General features: G+C 51.6%; 1 long non-coding RNA gene across 1 annotated transcript; it reads left to right on the plus strand.

The window, feature by feature from the left end:
• The first annotated feature begins 51 nt into the window (after positions 1–51).
• Positions 52–24,162, plus strand: LOC137669945 (uncharacterized). Its single transcript, XR_011049196.1, has 4 exons — positions 52–519; positions 2,180–2,303; positions 9,031–9,190; positions 23,635–24,162. It is a non-coding gene; the product is annotated as an uncharacterized lncRNA (long non-coding RNA).
• The last annotated feature ends 659 nt before the right edge of the window (positions 24,163–24,821 follow it).

Here is a 24,821-nt window from a genome sequence, read left to right on the forward strand (position 1 = left end):
GCCCTATTTGCTCAAACTTAACTACTACACTGAAGGTATTTTGTTTTAAGGCTACTTCATCCTTAGTTTCTTATTTTAATGAAATTAAAGTCTTTCCTGCCTTAGTTGATAACCATAAAATGTAGATCTGTCTCCTCTAAAGCACGTGAATCTCGTATGCTGTTTTTTCAAGCAGGGTGTTCTGTAACAGCCTGTGCCACTTCCAAGGCTGGAAATGATAAAAATGCAGTGCCTTATTGTGCACTCGGGGAAGCAGCACATTTTTTAATCCTTGAAGGATGCTCCGAATGTGTTGTGAAGAAGATGAGGCATGTGGAGATCAAGAGTATAGACATCGGCTGTAGAAATGAAGATTTCCTGCCACTGGTTGGGAAAACGGAGACAAGTTACTCAAGGAGATGGACAAGGTCTTGCTTAAATTCTAAGAGAAAATTGGCTTTTCTGTCTGCTATTTGCCTGTCTAACATCAGTCTTTTGAAGAATTCAAACCCTCTGTGAACAAAAATGGCTTTGCTACAGGTATGAAAGATTTAATTCTTATTATGAACAGCGTTTAAAGTAAATTTAAGAAATGGTTACAGTAATTTTAAAGGTGAACCTTCTGCCGAAAATAGAATTTTATTGAGGGTTGAATTGTAGTTGGTGTTGACTCATATGAAGCATTTTTTTTTTGTTGCCTTGAGAAATGGACTGTGATGTTGATTAAGTGCAAACCAAAAAAGATTCCCCCCTGCCATTCGATGTTCCAGGGGACAGGAAGCCAGGTCAGTGAACCACCTTCCAGGGGCTTTTTGACATCAAACTCACTGCAAGGTTTCAAAAGAGGCTTTTTCCTGGGATGAATGCTAATAAAAGAAATTCTTTTTTAGCTCATGTGCTTTGTCTGGAATTCTGTAAAGAGACAAGGTGATTTAACAACATCAGTCTTGATTGTTTGTGATTTTTTTGTGCGTTCCTGGGCCACTTATGAAAATAAAGCCTAAAAGAGCAAGAAATTGCTGTGACCCTTGTGAATAAATGAGGCCCTTCCTCTTTCAGGAAAAATGAAAACACCTTTTGGCTTCTTGTTCCACAGAAGTAACTAACAAATGCTGAATTATTAAGAAAACCTGAATGGGTGTTTAAGATTTGCTGTTACCAGTTTTAGTTTGTCCAATTCTAAAACTAAAAATTTAATGTATTTTGAGGTATTTAGAAAACAAAAGAATCAGTATTTCCATTTTTTTATGCTTTATTGAAAACGTGCTGTTGCTGGAACTTCACATTTCATTCAGTTAAAGAATTCCACGATTTTAATGTTATGCTGAATTTGGCAAACACCTTTAACATCAGCTCAAATTTGGGATGCCAAAGTATCTTGTAATGCATGAAGTACTGATCTCTTTACAGTGGAGTCAGTGGTGCTCTTTAGATTCCTCCTTTTTATGCATGAATGCTTTTCTCAAAAATATTCTTGATTTCAGTTTAGTTAATAAATGAGCATAAAGAACTGTTTGGGTTTATATTACTTCACTGAGAGCCAAAAAAACCCACAAAAGGCTTAGTTTTTTTTTTTCCCCTCTGATAAGATGTTGAGAAATAGGTGGAGGGGAGAGTGGCTCAGAGAAACTTCATACCCTGGGACCAAAATGTAAATAACATTTAGGTGACAAAAGACCTATATATACCATTGGAAATATTTTACATTTATAAGCAGGATGGTCTGAACTCCCTTCATATGAGACACTGAATAGCAATAGAAGAAGAGTTCCTTAAGCCTTTGGGGCTAAAACAGCAATGCTTTGAGCAAAGCCAGTCATCTTTAGGGCTTTGGAACCAAGAGCTCTAACCCCCTAGAAACAGCTACTGCTTTATTTAATCAATCTTAAATTTGAAGCCTATCAGTTGTCCTGTATGCCTAAGGTAGCTTTGTCATTCTTCATTTAGTTCTAATTTGCATCCATGCGTTCTGCCCCAAATCTGGAGAGGAAAAAAAAAAAACAAAGTGATGAAATATACATTTTTCATTTCACTTTATTAATGTTCCTTATTTTTATTGAGTTTAGGAATCTTCTGACAGTGATGATTGCCTGCAGATCTCTAATATTTTAATGGCTGTGCCAGTTAATGAAGACTAATGATCTTTAATGAAATTAAATACAAATGCAAATCAAGGTTAAAATCGGTGTCTTAAATCAAGGTTTCTGCTGAAAGACATCGAAGCGAACAGCTTGATTGCACTTAGCTGAACGTGGGTTTGGAGAGTGGTTGGCTCTGGACACATGGATGTAGCTCCGTGTCTGCTTGCCGCATAAAGTTAAAAGGTAGGTGGAGTTTTTTTGGTTTTTGGTGAACCTGCATGTTTAGTCTCCTCACCCCATGTACTTTGCTTGTCCTGCTGCCATTCACTCATTTCCAATTTTACAGCGACATGCTCTTGATGTATTTATAAATGAACTCTATGTCAATCCAGTAAAAAGCAGCCAGATACGTTCTAGAGAAATATTTTTCTCCTTGCTGTGTCAATCTTGCCTGCTGCTGAGCAGAATGGGTGGGAGAAGCCAGCGTCAGTGCAAGAGTGTCATGCTTTCCCGCATGGTCAGTGCTGTGAAGGGCATCCAGTGGCTGCTGCTGCCTGTCTTGGCAGTGATTTTTACCCCTCTAGTGTTTTTGATATGCAAATCTCGAAGGTTTCTACAGAGAGAAGTAAATGAGAACATAGTTGATTACTCAGTTGGGGCATAGGAGTGTGGTGATCTGCCAAAGACTGGGAGCTGTGTCCGCTGTTCAGCTAGAAATGCCCTTCTCCTTCCTTAGCTTATGCTCTGGACTTTAGGGCAGCTTAATCTTCCTTAAGGTTTTGCTCTAGGGTTTCAGCTATGTCAGAACTTCAATCTACACTTCTCAGCATGTAATCTCTTCTTCAGTGTTACCCTCTTGTCTCCTCTCCATACAGGTGGACAGGCTAAGGCTTAGTCCAGAGCAGGTGACCACATGATTTCTGGATAACGAGTTGCTGCTAATCAGCTCCATTTGGTAGCTGACTGTGAGAAGGTGGTTGCAAATGCTAAGTAAAAACGTGTTAGCGTAAACCATTGGAAGAGAGCATGTTTTCCTTTGCAGTAGGAGGAGAGCATGGGGATGGTCTGTTAATCAGATCTGGTGATCGGCTGACAGATGGCAACTCACTGGAGATAATTAATCATTTGCTTGTGCAGGATGGTGAGTATGGAGTGACGGTGTCTGTAAAGATTCTAGCAGAAGGGTTTTGTGTGAAACAGCTCAGAGAGGACCTGAGCCCCCTGGAAAGGAGGATGTCCCCCTCCAAGGTGGAACTCGCTAGCTAGAGACAATTAAGTCCATCTTGCTGGGGATCACGGGCTTTCTGCCTCCCACCTTTGGCTTTCCCAGGGCATCACGGAGCTAAAGGCTTGCTAAAGGAAGGAAGGAAAGCTGGCTGATGTCTGTGGGCTTTGATCTGCTGTGAAGGCTTTCTGCTCCCAGCTTGGGGACAGGGGGAATGTATTTAAAAATAAATGCAAACACTTGTAGGTCTGGTCTGTACGGAGCAAGTCCCTCAACCAAATTTTCTTCTTCGGAAAGAACGAGCTGCTGTGAGTGAGCAGCAGGAGAACGATGTGACTGCGGTGGCACGAGGAGCTGAGCATCATCTTCAGGGCTGCACTGCCTGCAGGGCTGCCTACGTGAGAAGGAGACATGGCAAAGGTGGTGTTTGCAGGCAGCGCTCGCTCTCCCAGCACACCTCAAGCCCTGGGTGTGAGCGTAGAAGTAAAGCAACCTCTGTGTCTTCTTTGTAATGCTTTTCCCTCTTCTCAAAATGCTCCCTTCCGATGGCAGCTGTCTCAGCAGGGAGGGCGAAGCACAAGTAGACGTGGTGCTGGCAGGATGGGGATCCTCAGTGAGTGGAAACCCCTTCCTTCCTCTAGACTTGGAGGACTTTGTGTACAACTTAAAGTGGGGGGAGAAAGGCGTCTGCACCAAGGATTTGTCAGGCTTGTTGCTGGCAGATAAGTTGGTTTTATTGAGTGGCTTGACATGTAATTCCATGCAGCGTATAGATGTTTGTCTAATGTTTACTTGGAGGGATTTTCTAGCCATCCTAAAAATTAAACTTTGTGTAACGGTGCGTTTGCTGGAGGAAAATGAGCGTGAAGGTGCTGTCAAAATGTCAGGCTTGTCTGGAACAAGGGTCCTGCAGAAGACAAGTGGCATTAGTGTGTTTGAAGAGGTTTCATTCAGAAGTAAGGAAGTCCCCAGCCTTTGGGGGGCCGTTAATTGACCTGAAGAGGTTACGAAGCTGGATGCTGTTCACAGCTGGGAAGGCAGAGACACTTGCAGAGGGAGAGGGTCAGAATAAGTTATTTCTACTGTAAAATGATACCAGAAGGATGTGAAGAATTGTTCTGAAGTTACATTCCTCCACCTGAATCGTTTTAGAGAAGTCAGTTTTGTACAGTAAGACTTGGTGGTTTGCTTCTAAGTGAAAAGGGGCTTGGGTCTGAGTTACAATTTGAAAAGGCGTTCAAGGAAATACACAACCATCTTCTGCTCTGTGAATCATCGTGCAGGTTTACAGGACCACAGAAATTAATAATGAAAAAAAAAAAACCAACCCAAAAAGTCAGGAGACTTCTTGCAGCTTCCAGATTTGTAAGGCTGCGAGTCAGCACACAGTCTCCTCTCTGAGAAAAACTCTTGCTGAGAAAACGCCTCCTTGCAGAACCTGAAACTGTGGTTCCTTTACACCATGCATATATATATATTTTTTTTTTTTCCTTGCAGGAACAGGGTATTTGAATGAAGATGTATTTTCTGCATGAGACACTGGGTGTAGAGTTCCTCTTGGTAACTTCATTTTGATGTTAAAGTAATTTTCCAGATAATGCTGTTTCTCTTCTGAAGGCTTCCAAGCTTTTACAACAGTGGGGTAATTATTCCATTTATGAGGGAATTGAGGCAGGGGACTGCGGTTGCCACAGCCCACGCTCGGCACTGCTGGCAGAAGCTTGCTTCTTGCCCCAGCTTTCCAATAAGCAAATAAAACTGCATCTGTTAATTGCCCTTCCTTCACAAAATCCACTGATTTCATAAACACCAATGCTGAGTTGTATAACAATGGGCTGGGAGGGTGAGTCGCCAGTGCTCAGCTGAGGTTTGGCCTTGTAAGTGCAGTGCTGCTGGAGACCCGTTGTTGGTGTCAGGGTCAGTACAAATGGTGTTTAGTGTTTGCTTTTTCAGAGGGAGCTTTCTCTTCTTGTAGGGATATATTTTTTTTTTGGCTTTGGACCCCTTCTCTTCTGCCACAAGCTTAACAAGATCCTTTGTCCTTCTCCAGGGAAGCTTTCAACCTCACCGCTGTGGTTCTGAATTGGCTTTAAATAAAAGGTGGTGTGCTTCTGAAGTGCCCTGCCCAAGGGCTCTAGAGCACTCCACGTGCAATCCAAACAGCCAGCAGACAGAGCCATTAAATGTCAAGTGCCCATGCAGGGTTACCTGGCAGAGGGCTGCAGGAGAGTGGTTGCAGCTGAGCCCCACAGGAACAGACTTTGTCTGAAAAACCACCCTCAGCAGGTGGTAACTGTTGGAAGAAAATCAAGGTAGAGGCCTTGTTGATTCATCAAGGTGGGTGGTTTAGTCCTTTGTTTCAGTGTAGAGCAAAAGAGGTAGGAACAAGCAGAAATGGGATCAGGGAGGTGGGAGGAAGGTGCTTTAAATGGGCTCCTGTGTTTTCCCCCTCTGCTAAGGCATTGTCTCCCTGCATGGTGGACCTAAGCCACCTGAATTTCCAGCTTGCGTGACTAATAGCCGTGGTGTCTTATATCCCAAAAGCAGATATATAGCCTTGAGAAGTCAGATCTAATTTCTTCAGTTACATTTGCAGAGTAAAACCCTGTAAGTGTAACTCCTATACTGCCTCTAAGCTCCTCCAGCCTCCATCTCCTGGCATCTCTGCCATTCTGAACACGTAGCTTCGTTTTACCTCTTAGTACCACACCAGCTGGAGCAGCTTCTTCCAGGGTGGGGAGCCTTGTGTGCAGGCTTTACTGAGCGCTTGGAGATGAATGTGCAGTTCCCTTCTGTGGCTCAGAAGGCTATATCTATATTTTTAGGGTTTTTTTTTTTCTTCCCTATCTTATTGAGGTAAGAAGGGAAAGATTATGGCACTTGATGATTTAATCAACATAATCTCCAGATAAAACATGCTTATGTTATACTACTGGGAGATATTAATTTACGCTGCCTTGCTTCTCCTAAGGTAAATTAAATCATTAGTTTTAAGACTGGATTAGTGCGTGTGTCCCCTGCCTCTTAAAAAGGCAGTTCAGTAGTTCTTAAAAGCTTCTTGACTTGGCATTTTCTGGGAGTCAACAAGTCCTTTCAGCGCAGGCGCTGTGAAAAGTGGAACTGAGATGCAACGCTTACGAGTGCAACCGCTGGCTCCGTGGTAGCTAAGTGCCTCCATGCTGACCTAGGACCTGCTAATGCCTTGTGCCTCCTTCTTTACCCACTGGTAGTATTTTTACCAGCTCATTAATTCAGTGAGAAGGTTTTGCCCCAGATCTGGGCGCTCCTTTAACCAAACCTTTATCTAGAGCATCTGCTGGATGGAGAACTGAGCTGTTCAGCGTGTGTCGGAGGAGACCTGGTCAGAGCTAGGTGGTCGGTGTCCACACCTCAGTCCTGCTGGAGAGAGCGTAGGGACATCCAGGATGGTGTGTTGACTTGTGCTTGAAAATACGCCTGAGCAGAGCTGTAGCCCAGATGTTGGGTGATCTTAGAAGTGCTGTTGGCACCTCTGAACTGGCTGAAAATTCCCCAGAATGTAGAGGTGAAGCTCTGAGTACACAACAAAAAATAAAAGCAAAAGATCTTTACCGGGGTGGGTGGGAGATGTTAAAACTCTTTCATACAGGCAGGGAAACGGAGGCACAGTCTGCCTGCCATCGTGGAGGACAGTAGCAGGGTGTAGGGGTAAAATCTGAATGCCTGATGGCAGTGGCCCCTCCTGGAGTCAGCTGATTTAGAGCAGATGTGCTGAGCTGAGCCAGCGCAGCCGCTCCTCTGTGGTTCCTCTTAGGAACGCCCGGTGTGGAGACCCTCCAAGCGTTGAGGTGCCCTGTCTGCTTGGATGGCCAGCAGCTCTGGTGAGGAAACCAGCCCTGCTGCCGAGACAGACGGGAACGGCTCCTTATGACCCAGGGGGAGGAGAAATGACAGAGACCCTCATAGCAATTCCAGGGCTATTAAGGATGTGATAATGAGGCGTTTTGTGCATCATTTTTCAGCACTTTGCTCCCCTGCCCCCAGTTCAACCCATGCATTAACACTCCCCATGCCAGGAGGACAGTAAACACTCTGCTGGTGCTGTGACTCCATTTGTTGTGCAGCTGGGCATCAACAGGGCTGGGGCATGCACAGGTGGAGGGGGTGAGGAGCAAAGGTACCTTCCTGGAAAGCTGGCTCTGTTCTCTGTCGACGGAGGGACGATGCTCAAGGTACAGGTTGGATCAAAGGAGCAATTGCTGGTCCCCCAGACCTGGGGCAAAACCTTCTCGCTGAATTACTGAGGTGGTAAAATAATACTGTTGGGGAAAGGAGGAGGCACAAGGTGGAACTTGCTGCTGTGGGATGCTCTCCAGCCAGCTATGGGCATCAGGTTATGTGCTTGTGGAGAATTTGTGTAAGATGGTCTCGGTGCACCTGGGGAAGGGCCGCTGTGCTTGCCTGGTGCTATTTTCCTTGGTACAGTCAGTCCTTTGGTCTGGTTCTGCACAGCCCATCTCTTGGACGGTGACGTCTTCTACTGCTTTGCTTCTCTCTCTGGATCCCCGGGCCACCTGCGGCCCCGCGGTCCCTGGCTGGTGGTGGACGTGCCGGTGGCTGCCCCAGAGCAGCAGCTTTGCTGGCTCTCGCACACGCGGGCTTGCGCCAGCAGAACCGGGCACGCGAGGGAGATTTTCCTAAAGGGTGGGTAGATTCCTGATCGCTGCCATGGGTGGGTTAATGTCTCTGTGGGGGTCAGAACAGGGCTGAATCCACAAGGTTATAAATCATGTGGAGGGCTGGGAAATCAGCGTGTGGAGGTGGCCTGAGGCAGCTCTCTTTCTGGTGTAGCTCTTCCCATTACGCTACTGGATGGAGGTGCCGGTGCGAAAAGCAAGTCCTTCTCACTTCCCAATTCCATTTTCCGTGTTTGAATGTATAGAGGTGTTTTTCTGCTTGAATATTGAGAGGCGAGTGTGTGTTTCTCAGTGTAGAATGTTTGCAGCTGATTTATTGCGAGATGCTCTAGCACTGAGATTAAATGTTAATGCAAGCGTGCTGATGCAGTCTGCTTCGAGCTGGGCAGCTCCTGGAGCTCTGTAGGCATTTGGGGAATAAAATCAGCTGCGTAACATGGCCCTTTGCTGCCCCGTAGGTGTGCCTGGTGGCGCACTCAGACCCTTCTCTGTCCTCAACTCACCACAGGCACCTCGAGGCATCCTCAGGGCTGAGCTCTTGACCTTCAGCTCGCTGGGATGGGGGACCCCTCTGTTTCTGTGTGACTGTGTGTGTCCAGCTTCTCCTGGGTTTAGTTCTGGGGGCCGTGCGCTTCCCCGGGGTGATGCCCAGGCAGGGGGTGTGTCGCACAAGGCAGAAATCACCTCCCCACTGCCGTGCCGCGGGTTGGACAGGCAGGTGGCTGCGTTATCAGAAGAGGAGATGAAAAGATCCCCAACTGGTATGTGTCACTTCTGACTGCACACATCAAGGATCTGTCACTGGCAGAGCAAAAGGGGGAAAGTACTGTTTTTTGTTTGATCAGGCTGTTTTCCCTCTCCGAGTACCGCAGGCTGCAGCGGGGCTGACCAGACACGCAGTGCTGCCAAGCACTCACTCTGATTTACCTTTGTGCAGGGTTTTCACGAGGGGGAGAAGCGCTTGTTTAATTAGAAGGGAAGCATTTGTAGTCTCTCACACGCTGGCAGAGACCTGAGGGCAAAGCTGATATGCAAAATGGATTTTGACTTGGTTTAATGTCTCTTTCAGGCTGCTGCTGTCTCCTGCATCCTCCTGCCAGTCATCTGAGGCTTGTCCCACTGCCACGGGTCTGTGTTTGGGAGCAGGGGCCTCGGTGTTACGGAGGGGTACCACGAGATCTCCAAACTCCAGTCCTTGTTCTGCAGCCTGGAGGAGAGAGCCAAAGCAGGTGGGTGTAAAAGCCAGAGCAGGAGAGGAGAGAATCCCTCCCTTCCAGGAGGGCAGGCGTGCTGCACGCATGATCCCACAGATGCTGAGCCATTCCCCCCTTCTCCATCCATGCTGCTGCCTAACAGAGATGGAGATCAAATCAAACACGACAGGATTCTTTATCGAGGTGTTTATTTGAAGTTGAATGGACAGGAATCACGTTTCAAAAGTGTAAGAGAAAGGAAAAGAGCTAAAAAGCTTTCTCCAAAATAGCAACCGCATCACCGCGTGCCACAGGGATGTCAGGGCGAATCTGTTTCGCTGACAACAAGATTGTTCTGTCTAGACGGGGAAGCACTGCTGAACGGAGGGAGTCTGCAGAATAATTTAAAGCCAAAAGACTTTACAGACATGAAATTTAAAATAAAAACTGGCTTGGCACAGACGATGCTTGATGGATAGTTTGTGTGCGGGTGGGATGGCGCCTGGCTTTGAGACGGAGCTTGATGGCGGTGATTGACGAGTGTCACTCAGCGTGACCTGGTGGCTGCTGACCTGTCACCTTTCCCAAACAAGTTCTTCCACCACAGTGGGTCCATCGAAGCACCCAGGTGGCCCCATGGAGCTCAGATGGGGCTCCTCTGCAATAGTTGCATCTCCCTTGAATTCTGTTGTTGCCAGGCAGCCTGCCCAGCCCTCCCCAGCCCCTTGGTGCCTTGTCCCTGCTGTGCTGCCAGCTCTGTGGCCACCCCCCTGCCCGACCACCGCTGAGGGATGCAGGAGGAGGGGGTGTGTGGAGGGGATATGAGCCCTTCATTCACCATCTGCCTGGAGGGGCTGGCAGCCAGGGCTGGCTGAGGCAGAGATGTGGTGGTGGGATGGCAGCCCAGCTGGCATAAGGAATTTACTTTCTTCTGGCAGAAAAAGAAAGATGAAATATTAAAAGCATGGCTCAAAGGCTGGAATTTTTCTCTTTTTTGCCTTTCTGATGAGGGTTTCTGCTCAGCCATGCTTTGGTGTTGCTCAGAGAGATGGCAGCCATACAGAGCAGGAGGGATGGCAGCCGTCTGGGGAGAGCAGGGAGCAGGGCTGAAGTAAGGGAGGAAGAGGAGGCACATCTCAGGTGGGCTGATCTCGGGGCTCAGGGTGAACGCTGACCCCTTAACTCCAGTGTAGCCTTTAGGACTTGTGCTTTAGTCTCGTTTGGCTCCTGTTCAATGGCAGGAAAGAAAAACTTCTTTCCTCGTCTCTGTAGACGAGGGCAGCGCCCCTCTGAAGCAGGAGGACACCTTCGTGTTGACCTTGGATCAGGGAGGATGCAAGACAGGAGGAGCAGAGGGCTCAGCTGAGGTGTCTGTCAGCTCCCTCCAGAGAAGTCGTGCTGCCTTCAACTTGCCATTTCTGGCATCCTGGTGAGTCCAAGTGTCCCCAGGAGACCCCGAGGACTTTCTGAAGTGGAGATGGTATAAGGTTTCTCTTGGGTCTGAGCTATTCCACTTGCTTCTGCCAATGAACTCAGGGGCAGGCAGTCAAGGGAGAGCCATGCTGTCAGGCACCGAGGCATGCTCGCGCAGGGATGTGCTCTGTCCTAAACTCTACAGAGTTTGGGGCCTCCTATTTTTTTCCCCAAACAGCCACCAGACTGTGTGCCTCCATACAGCATTTAGGCATTGGGTGCTAAATTGCTGCGTGGAGGCACACGAACCGGGTGTACTTGCAGGGGAGTGGGAGAGGAGAGATGCAGCAGGGAGGGAGGACCGAGGTCTGTGCTTTTGCCAGGTGAGGAGCTGGAAGGAACCACGTTCAAGGTGTTTAAAGCTTTTCCTTGTTTCTGCCTTTGACATCTCTCTTGTGCTCTCGCTCTGTGTGAGCAGGCCTGGGCCAGATTCAGAGGAAACGTGGTAAAGAGGAAGGTGCGAGTTCAGCATAGCGGGGAGTGGACCCGGAGCACTCTTAACTTTACACCTCTGCAAACGCTGGCTGTGAGTGCAACTTATTTGCTGATCAGGGATGTACCCAAACCCTGGGGAGACCGTCCCTTGCTCAGGGTCATGAAATGGGTGAGCTGTGAAATGAGTTTGACTTCAACTCTGACTCCAGCTGCTGCTTTGCCTCTTGATCCTCGGCTTCTGTGTCGCTTCTGGCAGGACAAGGTGGGGGCAGGCAGCAGCCCTGATGCCCCCCCATCCCGCAGCCTTGCCTTCTGCGTTCCCCTGCCTGCCTCCTCGCTGCTGCTGCTGCCTCATGAAAGACCTGTGATTAATTATACTGCTGCGCAGCCTCTGAAAATTTATTTAGGGTTTTATGTTTGCTGCTGCTGCTTACACAATGGCAAATCTGCCGTGGCTGCATCCCAAGCAGGTGGCAGCTAATAGGTCAATAAAGTGAATAGCACCATTAGAGCTGTCGAGTTGGGCTGCCAGGAGCCAGGCAGGTAGAGGGGAAAGCTGCAGAGGAGCCAAGACAGATCTGCTTTAGCAGAAATGCGTCTGGCTATGCTGGTTTGCAGGAAATTACTTGCTTCCCTGATACCATCCACTGCTTTAATAGATCAATTTTTTCACTATAGGTTGTCTAACTTAAGCTTTCTTCTCCCTGCATCCCGTGCTCTCCTAAAAATTAGCCTAATAGGACCTTTTCATCTCAGAGAGCTTTGGAAGTTACTTTCCTTAAAGATTTTCATTGCCTGTTCTTTGGGGTGTAGAGAAAAGGGGGGCTGGAGGGATTGTCAGCTGAAGGAGAAATGGAGAGCTTCAAACCACAAGACAGCCCCCCAGAAAACCCTGCCTAAGGCACACAGAAATCAGCCCCACTTGAAATAGCTAGCAACCCCCTGAGCAGATATAGAAACCCCCTCTGCCTCGGAGCGTCTTGCTTCTCATGCCGCTGTGGAAGGAGTGGGGATGGCAAGCCTTGGGCAGATAAAACACGGTTGTACCTGCTTTTCGGAAGGGTCTCTGCTTCTGCTGGGAAGGGAGCAGCTTGTTTGTACCTGCTGCTAATTAATGCACAGTGGGAATGTGTTCCTGACGGCCTGGTGCAGCTCCTGGCTCTGCGCCGCTTCCCACCAGGCAGGGAAGTGGGAGCTGTGCTCCTGCGTGGCCGTGCCGGCAGAAGGAGCTGGACTCGTTTTGTTTCGTGCGGTGTCGTGGGCTGGGGCCGTGCGCTGTCCTCACGGGTAACGTGGGGCTGGAGTTGGTGACTCGCTCTGACCCTGCTCTGGGATGCTGTCGGGCTGTGTCAGCGGGATGCTCAGCCTACGCAGGCAACGGTATCGCCTTGTGATGCTAAAGCTGCTACATCCACCCAGTGATGTACCGTCAACAGGCGAGAGTGTCTGGGCTGCCTTCGCCTGCCCTACATACGGTGCCTCCAGCAGACCACATCCTCACTGGAAAGGCAGTTCAGACACCCTGGCTCCTCCTGTCTCCTCCCTGTTAGTGCCATACGGTTAGCTTTTAATGTTTCTGCAGAGGTGGTTTGTGTGAATTGAAGCAGGTTGTATTTATTCTACAAAGCTTTGCAGGTATCTTGCGCTGGATGTCGACTCCCGGGGCACGGTGAGCGATCCAGCTTAAGGAGCCATCACCGACGCCGTTATCTTTGCTGCCAGTCCTGCTCGATAAATACGCTCCCTCCGGGCTGGCCGAGCCCAGCAGCGAGCCGGAGCCCGCTCCCCGTGTGTGCTGGGTTTGGGAGAGAGCAGAGCTTGTGCTCAGGAGCTGCTTCAGAGCTCTCAGCAACAGGCGCTCGAAACAAACCCGAGGGCAGCTTAAAACCCCTGGCACTAACAGAGCTCTTGTGCAACCAGCCTTGGGAGTCCCGGGGCTTCTTCAGCACTTTGGGCTGGGGTTCAAGCTCTTCTCCCCAGCTTGGAGGGGTAGAAATTTGCTATAATTTTGTGAGCAGAGTCTGGTCCTTTTTCTGACCCGAAGCTGCACATCAAGTATTGCAAAAACTCAGCATTGAAACAGAGACTTTTGATGGACTAAACTTCGCTGAGCACAAGGTTGCTTTACTGAGCGGTAAAGTCCTATGTGAGCAAGATCACCTGATACTTGGAGCCCTTTAGGATAGAGCAGGGGTGTGTATTCCCAGCACGCAGTGTCCCCCACCCCATCCTGTCGCCCACAGGGCAGTGGCCTGTGGCATCTGAGCAAGACTCGGACTCAGTGGTAGCGTCTTCCCTGGAGCTCAGATGGCTGTGGGAGCCAGGAGCTCTCGTCTCACCCAGGCCAGCTGCGTGCTGTCCCTGACACACAGCCTTTCTCCTTCCTCCTGGTGAATGACCAGCACCGCTTTTCCCCTCCACATGAGGGGTGAGTGCCCCAAGGGGGACATCCCTGTGGTCTGTGAGCTCCTGGAGGTGCGGACCACAGCTACCTTCTCGTGGAGCCGCGACAGCTCCCTGGGCAGCAGCAGTGTCCCCAAGCCCCAGCAGGTTTCTATGCAGCGTGTCTGGTGACACCGCCGAGCTGTCCAAAGTCACCCTGCAGATACAGCCTTGTCTGTGGCTTCCCTCTGGGAAGGGGAGCTCGCTTTTGCCTTGGAGCATCTGATGAGGAACAAGTCAGATACCAACGACTGCAACTGCTGCGTTGGCTCTTGGTGAAGGACAGAAGCAGTGGAGAAAGGTCCCCGTTTGTCACCCTCTCCAGGCAGAAGGAGCTTGCAGAACCTGGCAGGGGCAGAGGAGCCCCGCAGGGAGCAGGGGGGTCCCTGAGCTCCCAGCTCCAGGGTCTGCTGCCACCCTGGTGCTGCAAGAGCAGGGCTGGTCTGTGCCCAATCAGTGCCCCGAGCCCTCCTTGGGGCAGCGGTGGGATGGCTGAGGAGCACAGCGGGGGCATTGCCTGCTGCTGCGGGCAGGAGAAGGGCTCTGAGCAGGCAATGGTGAGCACAGAAAGCTGCCGCACAGCTCCCTTCTGAGGCTGCGGGACTTGGGTAGGGAAAGTGACTTTTATAGACATAAAGGAGGCTTCCTTTTGGGTCAAGTGCTCTGGAAACGCGTGCTTTTGAGATGAAAGCCTTTTTACTCGGGTAATACAGCTTCACATTGCCTAAAGGGAAGTCTGCCTTGTGCTGGGGTGTTTTTCCCTCTGGGGGCATTGCAATTGCTTTTGAAGATGAATTTTCAACATACAAAGGAAAAGAAGAAAGCTGAGAGAAAGAAAGGGCTTTACAAAATATCGGAGGTTCTTGAGGTCTGTTTTAATTTGTCAGCATGGTTCTCTTGCTTGTAGCACCCCTGTTGAGTGCAGGGCTTTTCCTTCTCTTCCCTTCGTGCCTTGCTCCTTCCCTCTGGCATCTTCATCAATCCCAGCCTCTGGATTTTTTTTTTTTTTTTTCTTTTCTAGGCCAAGCTTTTTGCGGCCAGGGCTGCTCGGCAGAGCAGCAGCAGCTCCTGTGCGCTGCCCTGCGTGGGGATCACCTCATGAGATGGGCTGGGAGAGATGGCCCAGCCCCCTGAGGAGGGTCTCAGCTAGCAGGGGGTGAGGGGAGACCAGCCCTTGGCCTTGAGCAATGACAGCAACATGCTGGGAATAAACCTCCAAACACACTGCCCTGCTCTGCCTGGCCCCCGTGTACCCAAAGGCCGGTGGGTCACCACCCTTATGGCGACTGGTGGGAAGAGCTGTGCATCCCTCCCACCCCTTCAGATGCAGGTGGACATGTCGGTGGGGCTCCTTGGTGTGGTAGCCCTTGGTGCTGTGCTCAGGTGCTCCCCAACCTGGACATAACCAGCCACTTGTGACCAAGCTGTACCCAGGGCAGAGGCAGGAGAGCAGCAGGGTGAAGGGGTATGGAATGTACCCTTTTCCTATCAGTTTATCATCTGAGGGATCTCTTTTGAAAACATGTCTTGCCCCATGGACTCAAGGTCCCCAAAGGCCCTTCTGGATTTGGTAAGGCTGTGGGAAGCATCCGAGTGTCTCACTTCTCTGCTTTCTGCTGGTTTCTCTTCCTTTGCCCTGGGGGGAACTAGGTGTGCGCAGGACTCGGCTGCTGCTTAGTGTGAAACGCTGTAAAACTCAGGCATTGATTTCTCAATCAAAGGTGTCTGTCTGCTCCTTGGTCTGTGGCTTTAATGCCTGCAAATCCATCTTTCACTCTCCAGCAGTTTGCTTTAAGGTTTTGAAATTGACTGTTGTGCTTCAGAGCTTTGGGAAGGGCACGGATTCGGTCAAGCCAATGTTGCTCGTGCTGGCTCACGGGTGGGTGTTGAACCAGACAGAGCCCATGGGGGCTCTCGAATCCCAAGTGAGACCCTTGTCTGTACCCAGCTGTGGTATAGGACAGCATTGGTCTACTGGGCTTTGGGAAGCTGGGGGTCTGCCTCCTGTCCTGCCAGTGAACCTGGCTCGGCAGGTCTGTGGTTCCCAGGCTTTGTGGATTGAAGCTGTGGTATATCCTGTCAACAGATACCAGAGAAACGTGAAGACTTTTTTTCAGCATCACATTTCCCATCTGTGCTTCCCATATTTTCATAGCAACCCCAATGTTTGCTCCCTCTTTGCAAAGCATTGTACTCTGCTGTTCTTCAAGTGCTGTAGAGCTGATGTGAGACTTGTAGCTGAAATGCAGCTGCTTCTGTGGAGGAAAACACCAGCTTGGGGCAGAAAGGATTGCTGCTGCCCATGATCACTCTCCTGCAGAGGTTGCTGTTGGTGACCTGAGCTGGGAGACTTGGCTGCAGCTCCTGCCTTGGCCTCTGCCTGCTTTGTCATCTTGGGTCAATTGCTGCCACTGTTCTGCCTCAGCTTTCCCCTTGCTGAAGGTGGGCGAGGGACATGGAAAGCCTTTTCCAAAGACTGGAGCTGGGGTTGCTTTGCAGCCCTGGGAGGTGCAGGTGGAGGTTGGAGTGGAGTGAAGGGCAGGGCTGGTGAAATGCAGGTGACTCCTGGTGCTAATTGTATGCAGCAGATTTATCTGGAAGGAGCAGAAAGAAGTGTGTCAAGGATGTCTCAGCTATTCAAGTGAGAAATCAAATTAAACTTTGCATCAAATAGTAGAGCTGCTCTGTGCTAGGAGTCCTGTCAAATTCATTAAAGATTTCTACACACCAGCCCCCCCAGGAGTTAGTGGAGAGAAAAACCAGTGCTCTGTGTCAGGGGGCTGTGTTTGCCTGCTCACCTGGATGTGTTAATGATGTGGGCAGAGGAAGAGGGGGATTATTGCTTTAACCTTCAAGGTGCCTGTATGTGGAGTGGGGAGGAGGACACGGACTCCACAGCAATGCTAGTTCTGTGTGCCACTGGTGGTAAGCTGGGACGCGTGTCCATCAGCCATCACCGAGGGATGCTAGGGAGGACTGGGGACAAAAGCCCCAGTGAGCTGGAGGTGTGGAAGATGCTCTTGTTGGGGACAAAAGCCCCAGTGAGCTGGAGGTGTGGAAGATGCTCTTGTTGGGGACAAAAGCCCCAGTGAGCTGGAGGTGTGGAAGATGCTCTTGTCCCAGTTGCCTGTCTCCTGATCCCCCATTAACAGGCTGGGAGATGGAGTCCCCTTGGGAACCCTGGGGTGTCTGGGTGGCGGATGGGAGTAATCTGAAGGATCAAAACATCAGTATCACACAGAGGTATGTGTTCAGACTTGCTTCTCATCGGGCATGAGTCCACGCTTGCTCCAGGCAAGGAAAAGATCTGGACAACACCCTGCTCCCTCGGTGGGGACAGATTGCTTGGAGGCTGGATGGAGCACAGACTTGGCACGAGCGAGCCTGGAGCCAGGAGGAAGCTGCCAGCGCGGTGGCAGGGCAGTCATCTGCTGGGAATCTGTGACGCTGTGGGAGTCTGGCTGCAAAATGATTTCCCCACGGCGCACACCAAAGGCTCTGAGAGCTCCCCGGTGACCCAAGCATGTCTATACCTGCTGCTCACCAGTGGTGGGGCATGCCAGAGAGCTGGCAGCCATCAGGAGGAGGAGGAGGAGGAGAACACTGAACTTCATCCACTGCAAATGCTGCATGCCAAAGTTTTCTCTGGCTCCTGTGCTAAGGCCCAGCCTTGTCTAATGCTACCTGATTATTTTTTTCCATCCCTCATGCGTGTTGTGCGTTGCCTTAGAAGCACTCAAGTGCTTTGATATTTAAAAGCCATTTGCAACACTGCTGCTCTGCTGGCAGGAGAAATGAGTCTGACCCCGGGTGTGCATATTCTGGTGTTGGAGCAGGGCAACCTGATCACGGGCAGGGTGAGTCTCCTCAGGTGTCCTCCCTACTGCTAGGTCTGGATTTGGGCTCTCCAGCCAAGAAAATGTCTTTCCTCCCTCCTTCTCTGTTGACTTGTAAGAATTTTTAGGAATTTACGATGCTAAACCTCAATTAGGCAACACTTATTAATTTCCAAGATGTAATTTATTTACAGAGTGTTCCCATTCGCAGCAGCAAGTGCTGTTAATTGCTGGAGTTTGCTTTCCAGCCCAGGATTTGAGAGTCTCGAAAAGCCCGGGAGCGTGGCTGCCGGGCAGGGCTGGCTCGGGGGGATCCTGCTCATCGAGGAGCTGACCCTGACCCAGACACGCTAGTTTTTGCTCAAAGCAGTTCTTGTCCAAAAGCAGGAATGCCTATGCCCTCCTCACGGCTGTATTAACCCAACCTGTGATGCCTTTTGCTGTGTCTGCCCTTTGGCTTGGTTTCTTCTGCCCATGGCAGGGGGGTTGGAACTAGATGATCTTGAAGGTCTCTTCCAACCCAAATCATTCTATGATTCTATAATTCTTTGCCCCCAGTGTGACGCAGGTATCTTTATCCTGCACCAGTGTTGCTGTGAGGCTGAACAAGCTGCCTCTGTGTAGATCTGGAGGCAGAGCTGCAGAAAATCAACGGGGCCAAGAGAAAACAAGGTACTGCGTGCTTGTCCTTCAAGCTGCCAGCATGGGGGATGGCATCTTTGCAGTGTGATGGATCAAGGCCGCTTTTTTTCCTTCTCTTTCTGTCATAGGCTGTTGCTCAGAGATGCAGTACTGAAGCTTTGCTGACGTGCGAAGCCCTGTGATTAATTCCTCCAAGGCGGGCTGTGCCGCTTCCCTGTGAGACACCAGCTCCTCTAGGATGAGGTGGGCTGTGGGGCAGAGCTGCCCTCCAGCCCTGTGCTCAGAGAGTGTCCAGGCAGAGACAGAGGAGGATTCAGCAGCTGCCATCCCCCATCCTGTCTTACCTCCGTTTCTGAGAACCTGCGGCTCTTGGGGCTGGGTTGTGCAATGGAAGGGGAGCAGCCTCCTCTCCTGGGGATGGGGAATCTCTCCTTCCTTCTGGCCACGGGACCAGTGGTTGCCTTTTGCCATCTAGAGCAGCAACATCTTTAGGAGAGTCTCCCAGATGGCTCTTTGGGGAAAGAAGTTGGAGATTGGTCAAAGTACCTTATCTGGAGTCAAACCACTGGCTTCACCTTGTCACACTTCCCAAGGACCACTTGAAAAGGGCAAAATGGAGCTCACTGTCCTCGCACAGGGCTGGGGGACTGCTGGGGGTGCATGAGTTTGTGTAGGAGCCGTGGTGAGGCCCTTGGCTTGGTTTGGCTCCAGAGGCGCTGCTGTAGCCCTGACGTTTCGTGCAGGCTTAGACAAATTATTGCAAAACAGCCCCGGCTTATCTCCTGTCAGGCCCCGTCTCCCTGGCCGCATACCCAGCTCAGCCTGCTAATGAAGCAGTTGTTCTACACAACGGATTTAGCCATCAGCCATCATCTCCAGTTGAGCTTGATCTATAATGCCTGTTGGTAGGCACTGGAAGTGTTCAGCGCTGCCGGGAGCGGGTGGTGTGTGAAGCCTGGATTTATTAGCCATCTGGCATGCTGCTGGGGTGTTTGTTACTGAGGATCTTGCAGGAAGAGCCTCTGATGCTGCAGCGAACTCCGTGCTGGAGGGAGAGTCAGGCCAATTTCTGGGAGCTCATGGCAGAGGAGTCCTGTCTCCTCAAGTACCTAAAAACAGTGAGTTTGGGCCACTGCCCACCTGCTGTGATGTTCCTCTTGAACATCCTGGTCCAGAGGTCCAGATGCCTGGCCCAGGCATCCATGGAAAAGCATGACTTGCTGCTGCTTAGGCTGAGCATGGCAGGATGCTGCCAGAGGGGCTTCTGGTTTTATTTCTTAAGCCTGACATCTTCCTTGTGCGTTTGGTGATGCTTCGTGACGTGGTGAGCAGGGGAGTGTGCCTTCTCTCTCTGTGGCTGACCTGTGGAACAGGAATCCGGCCCTGGAGCACTGCCTGGCCTTTGCGGGGCTCGGGTTCAGATGTTAGGCTGGGCAGCTCCAGAAAATGAAATGCAAATGAAATGGAAAGCTGAGGGGCAGAGGGGCTGCGGACGCCTTCACTGCTGAACTGTGCTGTCTGGAGCAGAACTGTGTTCTGGCTGTGGCTTGTGTTCTTTTTCCCTGGTTAGCCTGGCCAACGCGCTGGCAAGAGAAAGGCAGGCAATTTCCTCGGCTGGCACTGAGATCTTATGCGTTTCCATGAAGCGGAGGGGAGGAGGGAGCAGCCCAAGCCCTCGGGAGCTGGGGTGCTGCGGAGCTGTACAGCACGACAACCCTGTCAGCCCTCGGGGACGCAGGACTGGCCTTCAGCAGGCGGGGGGGGCTGAGGAAGGGGTTGCCCAGCGCTAAGGAGTGGGGTTAGTGACTCAGAGCCAGGGTGCTGGCTTTCTACCGCCTCCTGGACCATGCACGGGCTGCAGATGCAGATGAGTTGGGGGGGAGATGAGGTTGGATGCCAGGGTCTGCCAGGCGGGTGGAGAGCAGGGTGTTGGCCTCTTTGTCCCTGGTTCGTGTTACCTGTGTGCGCCAGCAAAGCAGAGCATGCTCTCCTGTGAAACGGTGGTGGTGAAGGTGGCTGGTCCTACGGGGGAAGTGTGTGTGCTCCCAAGCTCCAGGGTTGTTTGCAGAGAGCCTTGGAGATGGCTGGATGAGGTCTTTATTGTTTCTCAGGTAGGGACCTACCCAGTGCTCCCTCCCCACCCTCACCTCTCCTCCATCCCACTCTGCAGGGCAGCAGGGTCCCGGCCTCACCTGATCCTACAGCCTTCAGCCAGGTGATGTCCTGACCACAGTCCCTGTCATGGCTCCCAGGCCTGAGAGCTGCTTTCAGGCTGTAGGATCCTCTGAGATCACCCAGGAGGAAACTGGATGTAACCTCAGTCAGGAGCTGGTCTCCTGGCCAGGGCTGAGGGATGTGCAGTTTCCCCGGCAAAGGGCCGATCGCTGGCCACAGTTTTGCTGCTTCTTAACACAGTGGTAGGGAGCCCAGCTTTAAATACACGTAGCTAATGAAAAAGCTCCTCTGAAGACCGTTGTACTTTGCTCCCTCCCCGTGACACGTCTCCGCAGCGAGATGGAAGCGAGGGGGGGATGCATGCTTGCTGTGCTGGCCGGCTCTGGTGTCCATCTCCCCTGCGTTGTGCTGGGACATCAGAAGGGACACGAGGCTGTTCGCTCCCCTGCCAGACCCAGAGACGTCCCTGGCCTCCAGCCCGGCCCTCGGCATCGCAGGGACGGCCAAGGCAGACCCTTCCCTAGGCGCATCCCTGGCAGCAGCCGGGGCACAGCCCCAAACATCCCCTCTCTCCTCTGCACTAATCCCATTCAGACCTGTCCTCCGCCTCTTCCTGGCAGGGCTGCAGGCGCGAGGGGCCGCTGCCTTCGTTTGGGGCTGAGCAGATTAGCCCTCGCCCTCGGGAGCAGCTTGCTCATCTTGCGCTCCAGATAAGCGGGGCTGTGTCCTCCTGCTGCCGGACTCCTCGGCACCTGCCGGAGCTGCAATTAGCCTCGATTTGTGCTGGCTGTCAAACACACCTGCGAGGTGCAGGGATGGAGCAGCCAAGTCATTTTTGCAAGCAAAGAGTCATGTTGCATTAAACCGAGAACACTGTCCTCTTTTTTTTTTTTTTTTTTTTTTGTGGTGCCTTTTAGAGCTCCAAGACACCTCTAGTCCCTGTGACACGTGTTGGGGTACGAGCCAGAGAGGTTGCAGCAGTGACTCTAACACCGTGTGATGCTCTTGCAGCACCGGGCTCGTTGCTGTGGGCACAAGCGCAGTTGTGACTCCGGGGTTGCTGCTGTAGCCGACGATTTCTAAGCTTGTTCTGCTCTCATTGCGTTCTCTGCTGTCTGCAGTTCTCCGTAGCTCAGCCCCGATCTCCTGCAACAGACGCGCCGTTATTGCTGGCGGTGCGATGGGGAGCATCACGGGGGCACCGCGATGTCGAGATCTATCAGAGAGTTAATAAAAGGGCTTAATGCAGAGGAAAGGAAATCCTGCTCCTCCAGAGACCTCGCCGAAGCAGCTCATCTAATTAACCTCGGAGGCGATCGCTTACAGCAGCGTTGTGTGCCAGCAGAGAGCCCAAAAATAGTCTCCACCCAAAGGCAGCTCAAAGGCAGGCGGCGTTCCCCCTCCACTGCAGGGCTGGGGCAGCACACGGCTGGAGCCGCGCCACCCGTCCAGAAGCCTGACTCAAATCATAGGGACGTTGTTGCAGATGGATGCGTGTGTTTTCTCCCAGTGGGATCCCGGAGGCCTGGAGCAGACTGAAGGGGTTGGTGTCCACCAGTTAGTAAGGGTGAGGCTGCCGGGGCCCTGGCTGCATGGGGGACAGCCTCCCCTCTCCCCTGCCTGGCCTGCCCTGCGGGAGAGCCCAGCCTGACCGCCCTGCTCATTCGATATGTTTGGGTGCATGTTACAGTCGAGGATAAAGTCGCAGGTATTTCTGCGCAGCGATAGGATCTCACCAGCCAGCTCTTCTTTAATAAGATCCCGGGCGTTCGAGGTGCCCGATTACCTTATCTCCCCTCTGCAGATGTACGTTACCCCGCTTGCTCACCAGCGAAACGCTGCTGTCCAGCCCAGTCTCTAGGAAAAGCTACAACCCCTTCTCCAGCCCATAAATAAAGGAGGGGGTTGGATGCTAAAGCAAGGCATGAACACAGCATCGCCCACACTTCTGCAGCTCTTGGGGCCTCCTGGAAGCTGTCTGGTGCAACGGGGAATGTCACCAGCCAGAGAAGTGAGTGCCAGAGCATGTGTCCTGGCCAGAGTGGCCACTGTGAGCAGAAAATGTGGAAAAATAAGTGGAAAGTGGAAGGGGAAACTGGAAATCAACAGTGCTTCATCCAGTACGGAGCCTGGAAAATGTAGAAATTGCGAAGGGAAGCGAAAAGATGCCATGAGAAACGTTGGAGGCATTTCTAGCAGTGAGGAGGAGGAACTGATTTTTAGCATATGAAAATAAAAAAGGGGGGTGGGGGGAGGAAAAAAGCTCTTAGTAATGCTATTGGAATTGGAAAAGCAGAGCGCGTGGTGGTGGTAACTGTGGAGAACGGATGATGCCTTCAGCCCGTGTGATGGTGAACACGTGTGGATGTGTCTCATCCCTGCCATAGCCAAGGGTCCTGTCAGCAGCGTTTGGGAAGCGTGGGCAGCTCGGGGCAGGTGGGTTCCCCCAGCTCCTGCCCCGGGGCTGGAGAGGGGCGAGGAGCCGCTCTTGGGATCACACATGGCTTTGGCATGAACCCTGAGCAGGGCTGGAGGTGAGCTGCTCTCCAGGCTGGGCTTCTCTGGATGTGTTTAAGAAAAGACTGGACATGGCACTTAGTGCCATGGTCTAGTTGACAGGGTGGTGTCAGGGCAATGGTTGGACTCGATGATCCCAGAGGGCTCTTCCAACCTGATTGATTCTGGGATTCTGTGATTCTCTGGGAAGCGGTCGGTGAAGGTGTTGTGGGAGGTTATATGATTGACCTGATAGGAGTGGGTCTTACTAAAGCATGGAGCCAGCTTAGCTTGCAGCGGGGTCAAGCTGTATTGCAGATGTTGTTTAGAAATTTATACTTTTCTTTGGTCAGAAAGTCTTCAATTCTGCCTCGTTGTACCCTGGGAACAAGCCTGGGTCACAGATACCTGTTTCCCCACGAGGCATTTCCTTTCCGTGTCCTACCAGCACCCTCCTGGCTTGCAAAGCTGTTCGGGGTTTGCCTGCTGATGTTGAGTCAGTGCCACCAGCTCTCTCTGGGCCGGAGTAGCCCCGTGCCCTGGCAGGCTGCCTGCAGCGCCGGGGCTCTGCGAGATCCCTCGGAGCGATGCAGATGAGCCCACACCTCATTGCTTTTACAATTCCCTGTTGCTATGATGACTCAGTGAGCATGATGCACTCGAGTGCTGTCTCTCCGCTCCCAGGTCTGGCATTGCCACCAGAAAGCTGTGTCCGTACCTCTGTACCTACATGTGCTTTATCCCAGCTTTCAGAGGTGCTTTATAATCCCCTTGGAGTGTGAGCAGAATCTCTTCTGAGCTAGTGATGGGTTTGCTTAAAAGGTCTGATAACAAGGTTAAGGAGAGGCCACCAGCCGCTCACCCTGCTGCTGAGCGCTTCGATAGCTAAATTTAGCCCCTTGAGTCATTACTGAGTCAGCAAATTGGGGGCAGGAAATCTTGATTTCTCTTGATTTCTCTTTTCTTCCTTTTTTTCAACAGCCGTGCACCCAAGACAGGCTCCACGTTGGCTTGGTTTCTGTCCTAATCCAGCACGTTACCTGCCTGTAGTGCTTTCCCCCAGAGCATCCTTGAGCCTGTCCGGAAGAAGTAAGAGCTCCTTTCTTGACACCTGCCATAAGGAATGGTGTGCCCACAGGCAAGCAGCATCATTTCCCGTTGTTAGTGGTGTGAAGCATGGGAAGCTCTGAGGGGTTAGCGTTGTCTCTTGCTGGGTAAGCTGCAGGCGGGTAGAGCATCCCTGGAGGCGCTTGGAAACACGGCAACGAGTGAAGGTCCGTCCAGATGCTCTTCTCCCAGCGTGGTGTGCAAGAGTGCTGCAGCACGGCTAGCAGCAACAGAAGAGCTCTGCAAAACCCACGGGAGTGTTAAAATAAGCAACATCAGCGGCTCCGGGTTTGCTGGACCTCCAGAGCAGCTCTGTGCGATGCTCAAACCTCCTCCATCCAGCCCTGTCCAGAGGAGGGGCAGGCTCCGAGGTCCCCAGGAGGCTGCGGTGGAGCAGGACTGGCCAGAGCTCGGCGCTGTGCCTGCTGCAGACCCTGTCCTGGGCTGGAGCGGGGCAGCAGGCTGTCCAGGCTGCTTCTCACAGCCCCAGGAAGGAAATCCTGGGAGCGGAGTCCCCCCCGCTAGCTGATTGTATCGGTTTGTATTAGATCCCACTGAGTGTGTTCTACATAATTTGTTTCCCAGAACGAAGTGTTTTACAAACGCAGCATTTAATCACCTTGTAAAGCGGGGATGAAAAACTATCTTCACTCCTGGGGCTGGGAAATAGCTAAAAGGGAATCCAGAAAAGACTGCCTGCTCAGCCCACCGTGCTGGCTGGGCTGGAGAGCCCAGAAGAGCTGGTGGTTGGGGTTGGGGTTGGACAGGAGAGCTCAGGGGGTCAAAAAGCCCATGCTGAAAACACCAGGCATGGAGATGTTTGAGTGGAGCTGAGCCCCAGCATCCTGCCCAGAGCTGGAGCTGCCCCCAGCTCACTGTGTGCCCTCCTGGGGCTGTGGCGCCTGGCTGAGCGAGGCAGGAGGGGGTGTGGATGCTGCGCAACCAAAGCCTCTGCAAGCCACCTCTGTAAGAGCTCCTGAAAAACTGCTCTTCCCTTGGGACCTGGTGCTCCCCTCGCTTCTGTTTTGAGTGGAGGCATCCCAAAACCTGGCAATAGAAGT

The sequence above is a fragment of the Nyctibius grandis genome, chromosome 14 (assembly GCF_013368605.1).
Source record: "Nyctibius grandis isolate bNycGra1 chromosome 14, bNycGra1.pri, whole genome shotgun sequence".
Lineage (NCBI taxonomy): Eukaryota > Metazoa > Chordata > Aves > Nyctibiiformes > Nyctibiidae > Nyctibius > Nyctibius grandis.